Raw genomic sequence first — 14193 nt, 5'->3', positions numbered from 1 at the left:
ACTCAGCCCGCGCATCCGTTCGTTTCTTTCATTGTGCGAGCAAGAGATCACTCTGTCGACTCCCCGATATAACTTATACAAGTGCGCAAGTGACGAGATAAGCTGCGCGACGAGCGTCTCGTAATCGCACGAATACACGACTGCCGTCTCTGGAAATGGATTGTTCGTTATCTTCCAAATTCCTGGACGTGTTGCGGACGGTTGTAGCCGGTGAGTGTTATATCACGCGTTACTTAGAAACGAAGAATAAGACGATGTTATATGTATAAAACGAAACGTGTACGTGATGATTAGATAAACTGTACGTTTGGCAATTTGCGTTTAATATTACGCAAACTCTGTGACGGTGGTACGACGAAATAATTGGCTGTAGAGTAACGAAGATATAACAATACAATTTGCTGGGAAATTGCGCGCTTGAGAACTGCCGCTGTAGTTTTAAGTAAATTCACCGTTATATCCACACAATAATTATACCACTTCTGAAAATTATCGCGCAATTAAATTAAGCGGAGTCGTGAACTCCTTCGGCGAAGACCTTCGTAATTCAGTACGCTCGCGATTTGACCGGAGAATACCGGATTGGCCGGACTTGGAGAGGTCTCTGAAGAGAGCACGGTGACAGGGACGTTTTTTATCGAGCGACTTGCACGGCCCTGGCGTGCTCCGGTTCTCATGAAGTATTCCCCACGTGGTGCTTAGCTTCTCTTCTCCTCCTCCTCCTCCTCCTCCTCCTCCATCTCTCTGCTCGTCTGGTCGTCCATTCGTTCGCCCATGTGTTACGACGATTCAGACCGCGATGACCTAATCAGACTGTCAATTAAAATGCCACCATATGCCACTTAAACCGCTCTAAATTTCAACCATTAAGTCCCTATACGTCTGCGGTAGCCTCTTTCGCGATGGCCCGAAAGAGTGGGAGGAGGAAGTGGAGAAAAGTACAAATTGCATAATCGCGTAAAACGGAAGCATATCTTTATCCTTTATTCAAGTAATCGAGCTATTTTCATTGTTACAAGTAAACTCAATTCAAGTTTTTTTTTGTTCACCAAAGAATTTTTAAAAGAAAAAGAACTTTTATAAGAATAAATCTTAACATTGCTTTTATTGATGAACGCGTCATCGTTCTCGGATAGCCATAACGGTAATTAAGTAGCCGCTGGATCGAGATTATTTACTCGGTGCTAAGCTAACGTAAAGTGATATTAATTGGAGGGCGTACAACATAATGTGTGGTTATTATCTCGATCGAAAAACTCGCACGCACTTTGCTTGAGGTTACAAGATGTTACACTCTAATCGCGGAATGAGATTTTTCTAGTATAAATTCTTCTATAGTTTTACATTTCACATTTTCCAATCTGCAATGTATCATCGTTATTAAATTTCTGTTTTAAATCTAAAGAATCTGTATAAATCAAAATTAATGTAAAAAAACGGTTTAAAACATTCAACATCAAACATTCAGTTTTATTCATGTCACTCAATACCAATGATCGATTGACACTTCTCAATATTTATTTTACAAAAGTTTTCATAAAATATTATATTACAAAAACATTACATAATTTCCTTAAATTAGAGCATACATTTATCGGCAAAAAAAGAAGCATTTGTATCACCATTTAATTTTTCGTGCAAGCTATACATTTATCTCCCTCGAAAATCGACAGTGCACAAATTCATCTCTAGTTATCACGTATCACGTTTCGATTCATCATTTACCGCACACTCTTAATTCCCACACGCGTTCATCTTTCAAACACCCGGACTCGCCCTTTTGTCGTCGAGTGCTCCCTCGGAACTTTACGAGCGCCGTGCATGTCCGCTCGACGTCGAGAAAGATTATACGAAAAAAAAAAAAAGAGATAAAACGGGAGACAGAAAGAGAAAGAGGCAGAGTGAATACCTTGTGTAGCATACACCCCTGACTCATCCGGCTTACGTTCTTCTCTCGTGACGAATCGAACAACGATGAGGGAACAAGCTTGGAACGGGGTGGCAGCGGGACGATTCAAGGGATGTTCCGGTCGAGATCCAGCCGTTGTACGAGTACTCAAATACCCGAACATTAATGAGTCATGCGAATTTCTATCTGATTTTCATCTAATTATTTTTGACTGTTCGATCCTTTGTGTTGTCCATTTAATTTAAATTTAATAATCCGATCCTGTATTTCACAATTTTACTTACTGTCGTAATTTCAATATCCACTAATGATCTAATTAAATTTTCATTTTTGTTATTAATTAGTAATCATGTATATATATATATAACGCAGTAATAAAACGAATTATCGTGCAGCTGTTGTAATTAAAAAACAAATATACGCCTATACATATTTTTATACAGATAGAATATCCTTTCTATATCTTTAAATTTTGATTTTTAAGATTTTTATCCGTAATGCTGCAAATATTTATATAATGCCATGAAAATTTCAATTGCCTTTGACTTTAATAGACGTTAAAATGATTTTTTAACAGAGTATCTTTTGGTAGGATTTACTCGAATTTAATTAATCGTGTTGGGGGAAGGGAAAAATTGTGAAACAGGTGACGTTACGTTTGTTCGGTTCGCCAACGCTCGCGGTACGATCATCAGTTTTTTTCGACGGGACGAATCGCGCCCGTAAATCGCGCGCATCGTTGTACGCCCGGCTGCGGCCGTCGGAAAAGAAGTCACATTACTCTCGCGGACGTTGTAGGGCCGTGCTCATTAGTAAATGAGCCCCGGGCAATCGAGCGCCGCTGGTCCCAGGTGTTATCTCTCCTGGCGAACGGACGAACCGAGCGCGCACCTTCGCACCCCTTAAACGCGAGGGGGCAAGCGAACGAGTGAGAGGGCGGACGGGCGACTCATTCTCCGCGCGGCATAATGCCTTTTGTTAATTATTACAGCGGCCACACTTAGGGGCTTAAAATTTGCCATAAATAATCACCGAGACAATATCGCCTCTCCTTCCTTTCTTCCTCCCTCCTTCTTTTAATCGCGCATCGAAGGGTATACTCCACCCTTTCTCGTTTCTCATTCTTAAGCGACCGGCAAAGACACTCTTTATTTTTTCCGCAACGCACTGCCTTTGCAGGATATTTCGAGCTTTTTTTCAAACTTTTAATTAATTTAATTTCTATGTGCATATTAACCGGTGTAAAAACAAATAAAAATCGTAATATGTAACAAGATCAGAAATTTTAGAAAAATATTCACGATCTTTTGACTGTTCGGTTAAAAAATATGATATGGAAATATCGAATGTGTGTATAAAAATGTCTTTATAATTCGCGTTATGTCATTGTATGCGATATTGAGTTCGATAACGACCTCGCGTTAAGAAAAAGCTTTAATCGAGCCATCGACCGATAGGGAAAACTGTTCATAGTCTGTTTACTCGCCATTCTCCTCCGGCCAATTAGCAGCGACACGATGCACCCTGGCACAGCAAGAAACGGAATTCAGCCCTCTTTCTCTCACCTCGCCCGCATCGGTATCTACATAACGCGTGCGACACAATATCGACTGCTCCCATTGGCATCGTTTACCTCGGATCGAATTTACGATACTTCAGCAGATCGCGGAGAATGGTGTGTTCTTGCGAGCGGAAAGTCGACGAGGGTGGCTAGTGGAGTAGATAGATATAGCGTTGCAGGGTTGGAGGTAACATTTCCGCCGTCGGCACCGATAAAATTCACGATATCGTACTTGCCGAGAGAAGCTTCGATATCGTTTTTAAGAATAAATAAAAATTTGACACGTACGAGATAGTTTCAACCTTGTCGAACAATACAGCAATAAACTTGGAACAGTGGACTTGAGCTTAAAAATATCTGTCTACCCGGTGATTGTTTGACACTAATAAAAGAGAAAGATAAATCATACATTTTTTTTTTTATAATTGTAATTGTATCAACGCTGTATATTATAACAACAAATGGGAACAAAATAATTCTGAAAAATTAATGCAATTTTAATTTATCGATAAAATTTTTATCTCTTCTTTTAAAATAAATAGTATTTATAGCATAAGGTGATCATGTTGAATGAAACGCGAACAAGAATTTAAGTAGGATTTGAATTCACTGTTTGATTTGATCTTAGTAGTGAGTTAGACACACATAATTATTTATTATACTTTACATCTGACAAAGAAAATATTTTTTCTCTATTCAATTCGGTTTTTGATCAAACTACGACATACAAATTTACATTATGAAAATGTTGCGATATGCCAAAATGAAAATATGCGTATTTGTGCCATTATTGTTATCGAGCGCCGTTTTATTGGACATTGTAACATGTTGCATTGACAGTACTGGCATTAACGAGCCATTGCCCTCTCCTCTTCCCATTGATAGCTCTTTCGATAATTGATATGATAATTAACCATTTCTCTGCACCGCGATTGTGGTGAACGTGGTTGCGTTTAATTGTCGTTATATCGATATGCCGTTTTAATGGCTTCTGAGAACGCGATGCATTAATGAGATTGAGAATGTTGATTGTGTACGACTAATTATCTTAATCCAATCTCTAGTGAATTTCTCTATTTCCCGAACAACACAAATCACAAAAATCCATATACAAATTTTTTTTCTCCAAATCATTTTTTTTTTTTCAAATAATTTCTTCAAGCCAGATTTCGAAGAAATTTGCGACGAAATCTAACATTAATCATATATTCCAAATTATTCAATTATACGTTATTCCTTTTTTTTTCAACAATAGCACCGTAATAATAATAACAAAAACGTCGTTGAATTGACTTGATTACGTCAGCACGTCGTATACATTATTGGCCATACAACTAACGTTATTAATGCCACATGTAACGCCACATATCTGTCCAGTTCCATGCGTTGAGATTATCGTGTAAACGATAGCCGACGAAGTACCTTTTGTACGTCCGGTGTAGCGACGAACGCGATATGTATACATGTGTGTGTGTGTGTGTGTGTGTGTGTGTGTGTGTGTGTGTGTGTGTGTGTGTATGCGTGTATGTGTGTCGACGTAGGAGAATGCATCGTTGCATCGACGAGAGGGAGGCGTTGGCGGGACGACAGGCTGCGGATGACAAGGGTCAGCTGATAGCGGACAATTATCTTTCAGTATACTCCGAACGACCGAGGCTGCGGCCACGTTGTTGTAAAACATTGCATCTACTTTGTAAAAGCGATCTCGTACGTACGTCGGTTCGGAGTCGTCGTCGGTTTTTATCGCGAGAAATCCGTCCGCGAGAGAGATACGTTCGTCGACGGTGTTAAGCAAATAGGTCTTGACGTGAGAATCGACGGGCCGCGTCATATTCGCGACTCGATAGGCGCGAAATCGTGTTATTTACAGCATTTGTCAAAGTCAGATATTATATAGTTCTCAGTTTTTACTGTTTTATATTTTGGACATGCGCGCACGCGCGCACGCACACACACACACACACACACACATGTCAGATTACGAAATACGATTATTTGCTGTTACGAAATATAAAAACGCGATAATTGGGACGCGTTAAAATTCCGAATGCTTCAAATGTTTAATTATTCAGCGAATAAATTGTGAATTGATTATAGCGTCAATCCAATTTGCATTACGCGATATTGAGATAACCGGTAAGTTCTAATTAACTGTCTTTTTATAACTTTGTTTTGGATTTGATTGGGAAACTGATTTCGACAGGCTCAGTTTAAATACTTTTCGATAAAGTCATTAACAGTTTTAATTTTGTGAGAAATTAATTTTATTTGCAACAAAACAGATATTATTTGTTATATGACGAGATTCTTTTAAATGCATAAGGCGCAGTACCAAGATCATTTCATTTTGCAAAAAACGCGATAGAAGTAGAATGGGAACGTAGCCGAGTGATAAGCTGTGCAAACATTATCTCAAGGCTCGAGGCATTAAGAGTATTTTGAAATTTTTATCGCTCTAATGCGCGACGGCTATCGTTTATTTATTTCTCCACAAAAATTAAATATAAACGAAACATAACTGAATGTATGAATGTATATTTCGCATCAAATTAAGCGTAATTTTATTCTTATTTATTTCAATTTATTATTTTAATATAATTAACAAGATAATCATGCCACATTGTAATGCCATTAAAAATTTTGATATTTCTGCGGTATTGTTATTCATATCAATTGATTAAAACTAAATGAAAATATGTTAAATATGGAGATTAAGCATCTCCAACGGCAACTATTGAATCGTGCAACAGAGAAAAACGTATCATCTGGATTTCCCAATAACTTGACGTTGCCGCCCGAAGGTCGATATTTGCGAACGCAAATTGGCGAGACTTCCGTCATTCTATGCCCGTGGCATTGCATCACAGGTTTATTTTTGTCGGTTGTGGTAATATATTGTTTTGAGTAGTGCACTCTATCAGTTATATTAGATTCCGCAACGTACGCAACACGATACACATGCGGTTCCTCCGCCCGCAATTCGTATAACGCTGCGTAATGAAACTTGCAAGCTGTCAGTGATAAGTCGCGAACGATATGCAAACGATAGCTTGCTTTTTCCACGAATAAAAACCGGTTATCTACAATGAAAACAGAACTGTAAACAGTGAATTGTGAACAGAACGGAAGTTGCTTTATACAAATATTATATGGGGTGTTCAAAAATTGACGATAGGTGTAGAAATTATTTTAATACCTATCTAGATAGATCACATATGCTTCTTTTTTAATTTATTTAACGTGCGTTTTGTGTTTATTTTAATCAACAAAAATTTTTAAATTGGCAAATATAAAATCGCACGCGTCATATATAAATATCTGGCTATATAATATAAAAAAATATTTATAAGTATAAATACTCTAGATACTGTACACACATACCGGGTACCATTTTGTGTTTTTATACGTACACTTGTACAATTAATTGACGCGATCTTCAATAACTCATCCTCTCCTCGGTGTTAAGAAACGTTAATACGTCGGAACGTAAGAATCCTCGCGGCAAAATTGAATTGTGAAAACTGCATTAAACGATGGAGAGCCGTGCAAGGATCCATTCCCGCCACTTCCGAGCGTAATACTTAAATGGAACTGAATCTTAAATTTAATCGAGTACAGCGTTTCCACTTGGGCGCTAAGTGGAACTGCAAGTTGCGCTTAATTTGTTAATAGAAGCACGACAGCCGAGCACGGACGGAAAAATGTTTAGAAATGTCATTCAGGGTAATTGATACGACGACGCCAGTTTCGAATCGAATTTGCCATCCTCAAGGCGGCTCCGTGGGGGAATTAAAAGTTCAGTCGATATCATTCTCAGCGTACAAAGCCTGTTCTCTCTTTTTGCTTCGTCGACTTTCTCAATGATCAGTTTTTATTTATTGAACAAATCGAACAGATAAGTTCGTCTAGGAATGAAAAAAAAAAATAGAGATATTTGATAAAAGCGGAGTAATAATCAATGGAAAAAAATAAAGAGCTTCTCTAGTAAAATATAATTCAATGTAATCAAGAAAAGTGATCAAGAGAAATGTTAAATATTATAATCAAAATTAGATCATTTCTCTCTTTAAAATCTTTTTTCGAATGCTACGAAGCTGTAATAAAGCCTGCATGAAAATTTGGAAAAGGTACGTCCGAATAAATAGATCTGCTAGTTCCTCTCTGATTTCCCTGCTCTTTTTCCTAGCGCTCGGTTCGTTTACCTCGTTGGTCAAATTACGTGACGGCAAACCCGCACGGTGGATTCGAAATGGGAAACCGTTTCCGGGCCCGCGCAAAAGAGAGAACGATGAAGAGAGCGAGAGAAGGGAGCGCAGGAACCGGCAAGAGAGTCATTTTAAGATGGCAACCGCCTCAATTGCGCGAATTAACCTCTAACGAGAAATCTCGACTTCGCCTCGGAGCAACTGGAAAAGAGGCGTTTTCTTAAGGCGGATTCGAGTTGACGGAAAGTTTTTCGTTTTGCGTACAATTTTCGCGGTGGCGACAAACGAAAACGCAGAAGAGTTCGTAATTTATTAACATTGCTTCACAATGTTTATCGTCTTAAAACATAATCATATGTAGATCAGTAATAATCGTACGTAGCAGAAGATACGTAACATCGTGTAACATTTATGTAATAACTTGCTTTAAAACTTGCTGTTACAAGTCTTTCTAAAATATTTAAAATGGTTCTGATTTTAACTCTTTATAAATTCACGAAATAATTTCTCGCTGTTATTTCAAGTCAAAACCATATAGAATAATTAATTGCGTAGAAAATAAAATGTAAAATAATTAAGCATTTTACTATATCCAGAGTTTTGCTTTTGAGACAATTAAATTTTTCATAAAAAAATATGATTCGCGCACATAATTTCCACCTATGCTCCAATAATTACGGTTATTAGTCAGTAGCGGTGAACGTTCTTTTAAGACTAGCTCGTTGTGCTATTGGGCTCTTACCACCGGGATAACAGAGCGATAATGTACAAGCGCATGGAAATCTCGCACGAGATTAGTTTGTACGCGGGAAATTTATCATAGCCACCAGCATCGCGTATCGCCGTAAAATGTAAATATTATCGTAAGCTCGCGTGGTCGTTACACAGCTCGTTTGCAGTAAGAAACTACGAAGGCGCGAAGAACGTGGCGAGACAGCCGTCCATTCGCTCCGATCTTCATTCGAGCGGCGAAAATCCTCGTCGCTTTAAATATTCGTCAGCGCGCTAATGGACAGGGTATTATCCTTTCTCGCGTTCGCTCGCGCCATCCTTTCCTCGCGCGTTTTTAGCATTCCTCGATTCGTCGCGGGATTGCCAATACGTTGAGTGGGAGTAAAATCGTTCGCGCACAATATTCTTACGCAACAATTTAAAATAAAAGCGTATCTTGAGGGCACAAAATATTTCTTTTATTATCACTTTGTTATTTACTTACACGATATATAGTACATTAATATAGCGCGTTAATATAACGAATTGTAAATTGAAATATGTTTTTCTTATCGAGAACTCATCGAGGGACTTCATCGCGTTAAAGCACGATTCGCACAGCTTGCGGCCAATGATCTCTCGCTTACTGGAGAAAATTGTATGTGTATGTTCAAGGGGATATCTCGTAATTCCTTTCTCTACGGGCAATGTTAACGAGACTTTCTGTCACGCGAAGGTTGCCGTCCACGCTATACCACGAGGACAATTACCACGAAACAAAAGCGCGCTTGTCCCTCTCTTGACGATGGCCTTTACCGCGACCATGAAAGATAATCGAGTTAATCGTCCTGCCCGCTCCGTCCCGACACCTTCACCTGTCGCGACGTCTCCTTCGATATCGAAAAATCTGACAAACATCCGATGGTGACGAAGTCGAAACTTCCGTTGCTGGTGAAAATCGTTGAGGGAAAATTATATTTTATATAATATTTTATAATAATTAAAAAAAAAAAGGATATGTTTTTGCGAATGAGAGAAATGTTTGGAATTAAAGTAATAAATTGGAGCAAGTATCTATAACACTTTCGTATCAAATAGATAGTTTTTTTGTAAATTGTCGTTTAATTCATCTATTTCAATTCGTAGATGCAACTGTTTGCGAAGTGAACATTTCGCGAAATCTCTGTACGAGGAGACAAGTAACCCCAATCCAAGCGCGTTCACAGTGCGTGAGCACTTGCGGAATAAATATACGAGAGGTGAGATTACGGGCTGTGCAGTTTCATTGACGATATTTAGGTACATATCTAGGAGTTGACGTGGCGCAGTAGCGAGCGGATTAAGTAACACGATTAGAGATCAAGCGTATCTCTCGCGCCCGCGCCCGCGTGACTTAATTCGAATCGCGCGTCTCGTATTCGCGAGAGACGCGCTTTTCGCGGAAAATTGATCCGTTCGAGTAAAGAGGCGAGTTACATCGAGGAAGTTATACCGAAAGCCTATCGATTCCGTCATGGCGAGAAAGAGAGGAGGGAGCGAGGGAAAAAGAGAGAAAGAGAGGCATCGAATATTCGAAAAATGCTCGTCTGCGGATACGTTCGACGGGAGAGAGAAGGGTTGCTGCTGCTGCTGCTGCTGCTGCTGCTGCTGCTGCTGCTGCTGCTGCTGCTGGGCGATCTACAGGGTGAAGAGGAGTGGATGTGTGCGTATATGTGTGTGTGGATTGGCGATGGAGTGGGTCAACGGCCGGAAAGCACAAAACCGATGCTGGAAATAATGCACACCCCGTCGTCGCGCCGCTCCGCGCCGCGCGCGGAAAAATCGCAACATGGCTGTCGCGTCACATGCACTTTTCGCTCTTCTTTTTTGCACGCCGACGATTCCCCGGACGATTGATTGACGGATCATACCAGTCGGCGCACGTGTCCCATCGTTATCGTGTAATATTCCGGCCGCTCGCGGCTCGACGTAGCGCGGCGCGGCGCGGCGCGGCGCGGCGCTCTCGTGCGTCACACAGGGAAATTCCGCGGGGAAAGTTCGGCGGAGATGTTCGAAAAATTGACAGCCCGACCGGCGCTGTTAATCGTTTTTAATCCTTTTTCCGCCTGTTTAAAATGCACCGTAGAAGCAACGTAGTTTTCATAAATGTGAAAATCGGTAAACTACCGATTCGTCATTCGCATCAAGAGATTAAAATGCTATGGAAAATGCTATGCTTATTCGAAAAAGAAAATCAGGAAACATTCATTTGCAATATTGTCTAAACTTTTAATATACCGAACAATTTTTAGAACTTATCACTAAGATGAAAAACATATTTTTTTCTTTATTTTTTAAATTTTATTTGTTTGCGTTTTCCGCTAGATACGACATGAGTAAGAGGAGGAGATTCATGATGCAGCTTGTACGTTAGTCTGCTGGGTTATCACTGAAAATCATGATATGCGATTCGTGCCTGGCGTCCCGGCGAGAGGCGTCACCGAGCGGACAAAAACATTTATCCTCGCGGTAGATTTCACCGGCGAAGCGAAGCAGCAGTCAGTCCGCTGGCTTCCGACGCCTCATTGTGATTCCACGGACGTTTGATACCGCATTATCTTCTCTTTGTATGCCTCGGCGACGTCTGCGTTTTCCCGTCTGCCTTTGACAGTCATCTTGATCATCTTTTTCTGGATTCTCTCGTTTCTTCTCCTTCCTCCCGTGTACGCGTCACCGGTAAGCGGCTGAGGCGTCTTTTCAACGAGACTTTTCCGCGATTTAGCAACGCGAAAAGGTGGAAACCGTCGGAGAAAGTGCGAGCGAGGAAGACGGGAGGTTCGGGGGCGCAGGGGAAAAAGGGATCGATCTCGGCGATCCAATAAAAAGTAATGGTTCGAAAAGCCCGGAGCTCGGGCGGGAAGTCACGCTGACACCTTTTAAGCCCCGCGAACGAACGGGTTCCTCTCGTCGCTCGTTCTTCTCGCCTTTCCGGCGTGCGCATGGACTCTCTTAACATAAACTCGATGCGATGGCACGTTCAGCTGCGCGAGACGCGAGAATTAAGCGACGTTTGAGCGAAATTTCCATGGATGAAAAATTAACTGCGAGAGAGTCCATAATAACCCGCGTAACCCGTTGATCGAACATCGGAGGTCTCGTTTTGAGGATAGAATAGAGATTTGAGACAAACTGAACTAAATAATAAGAAAATCTATATAATTTATTGCTAGAGAAATATGAAATATAAAATACAATTTTTTAAGTGTCAGATCATTTCGTCAGATTTTTATTTTTATGTTTGAGAAACAAAGTAAAATTTTTTAAAGAATTTTGTTTAAATTTCACTTTTTAACACACCTTAATTTCATAATTAACTTTCTCGATTCCGAAATAATTTTATTATTTATTTAGTCCTAGGCTGATTGTCTAAACTGAGATTTATGTGTCGAAAATAAATTTTTCTTTAAATGAATAAAAATGAGTAGAAATAGGACAATTCCAAAAGATCTTATAAAGAGATCCGCGGATCTGATTTTTCTCCATGTGTCGGATCCCGAAAGAGGATCTTCACCCTCGTTGCTTGTCTCTTTCTCTCTGTCCTCTTTACATTTCCCCATCGAAGGATAGAGCCGCGGAGGTCGCCCATTATCGCTGAAGAGATAATTAAAAAGCTAGGCGCACACAGGAGAGATATTAAAGTGTCGAAGAGAGAGAGAGAGAGAGAGAAAGCCCTTATCAACGAGCCGTTATCGCCCGATGGCCGTGTTGAGGCTGACTTTTTGCCCCACTCATTCTCTCTCTTTCTCTCTCATTCCTCTTCTGATCTCTCGCCTCCTTCACTTGTGCTCTCTTCTCTTTTTGCAGTCGGCATACACTTGCATCGATTCCTTCACAAGTAGCCGCTCTCATTGCACCTTGCATTTTAATTTCGTTGATATCCCACTTTTCCTTCCTTCCACTTTTCTCGCATCAGAGGAATTAGCAGTCGCGATATCAGAAAAGAAAAGCAGACGATTACGTTAGCTAGCACGTGTCGTTATCTTCGCTTCACCTAACGCGATTGGTTGAATTGCCTTAAACAGGCCGGAAGTACGCTTCGTGTTCCCCCCCTCCGTCGAGCAGAAATCGTATAAAGACCGCTCGCCGAATAATATCTGTACTAGACAATATATATCTATCAATATATATCTATATTTGTGCTATAGTAACTGATATGATATTTTTCAGAAAATAAGCATAAATTATGCTACGTATATATCATTAGCATAACACTTAAGGTGAATCATTATCGAGATCTTTCTTGTATACTTAAAAGGATCGCCAGCTCAAAAGACCGGGAAACGCTGATTAAGACGAAAGGGTGGACCGAGGCGAGAGAGAGAAAGAGAAAGAGAACCAGTCGGGGATGATAAAAACTGGCGGAGAAAGAACCCGAGTGTTACGTCACGCGGCACCACTCGACATCTTATTTCCTACGTGTCCCCCGCTATGATACGACGGGTAATCTACAAAGGGAAAACGAGCCCCAGTGAGAGCCCCTATCCTCCTTTTAGAAAAGCGCAGGGCTGTCCGGAAAGTCCAGGAAAGTCGGCGTTACCGATGTGTCACGTGACGGCGATTGGTCGTGATAAGGGCGCGGAGTCGCTCGCGATTGATTCGCTCGCAGGGTTCGATTAACGTTTCGCGGACTGCCCGATAATTGCATCGTCCGCGTGTGCCGATATCTCGAGCGTGTCTCTCTCCGTTGACATGCCATTTACGGAAAATACTCCGTTGATTAATGACATTATTTCTGGGAAAGCGCCGAAAAAGACTGTTTCGAAAAGGAAGCTTCTCCGGAAAACCGTTTTTCTCCAAACAAAACACACGTATTAACGTGTCTTATTACGTACGGATTAATAGTAGCACCCCGAAAGGAAAGAGAGACAAGGATGTGATAATAATTACCGCATGCGTTTCCCGCGCGTTTATTTCCGACAAATCACTTCTCGCGCGGGCTGCATCGATGCGTGAAAGCCAACGCGCGCGAATCCGAACGATGATTAGCGTTGTCACCGTTCGTGGGACGGGCCGGATGCATTAATATTCTTGAAGGAATAGTGACGTTTTCCCCCACGCGTAGGCAGCGTTCCACTTTATTCAGGTGGTAGTGACAGATTAGTTTAGCCACGGACCGCTATATTAATTTTCTCGCGCGTAATATCGTGACACGCAAGATCCAATTAGGCAAGGTTGTCCAGGTGATTTTTTTTTTCCTTTTTTTTCTCTCCCGTAATTGCACATTTGCCATGCGAACGCATTTGTTTGTCAAGCGAGTCAAATTCCGCAAACGCTTTTCGGTCAAAGTGAGAAAAGAACGTTCGACGTAAAATAAATGGACTTTGCGTATGTGTTTTTCGTTAAAACAAAAATGTGAATTACGTACGAGCGGCTCGCAATAAGCTAAACGAAATTAACTCGAATATCATTTTTCTACTGAGGTCATAAAGCGCGCTCTGTCGCTAAATAAAATGGACAAAATCGACGAAACGTAATTCACGTAAATTCGTGTAATTTTAATAGCTGAGCGCCATTGCGCCAGCTTTTCCGCTGCCTTAACCATTTTATGAACGAGATGTTAAATGTAATTATCTACTCTTCCCTCTTTTATTTTCATATATTATTTTTATATTGCATTACACAACTTTAGAAGGATATATCTATATTTTCATACATTTTGTCAAATTGATCGTAACTAATAGTTTGCAAATATCAAAATGTATGATCGATAAATCATTCGTAACAAATTTATACATCCACGATAAGTATTATTATAAATACTGATGTTG

At 40.5% G+C, this 14193-nt stretch overlaps 1 protein-coding gene across 1 annotated transcript in view; it reads left to right on the top strand.

The window, feature by feature from the left end:
• The first annotated feature begins 578 nt into the window (after nt 1-578).
• Nucleotides 579-14193, top strand: part of LOC105426826 (uncharacterized) — a 37314-nt gene continuing 23699 nt past the window's right edge. Inside the window, exon 1 of the mRNA XM_089076105.1 lies at nt 579-5606. The gene's annotated coding sequence lies outside the window, so the exon portion shown is untranslated. The remainder of the gene's footprint in view (nt 5607-14193) is intronic.

This window comes from Pogonomyrmex barbatus, unplaced genomic scaffold (genome assembly GCF_055798465.1).
Source record: "Pogonomyrmex barbatus isolate J1 unplaced genomic scaffold, ASM5579846v1 scaffold2, whole genome shotgun sequence".
Classification (NCBI taxonomy): domain Eukaryota; kingdom Metazoa; phylum Arthropoda; class Insecta; order Hymenoptera; family Formicidae; genus Pogonomyrmex; species Pogonomyrmex barbatus.
This window is presented reverse-complemented; position numbering and strand designations above follow the sequence as displayed.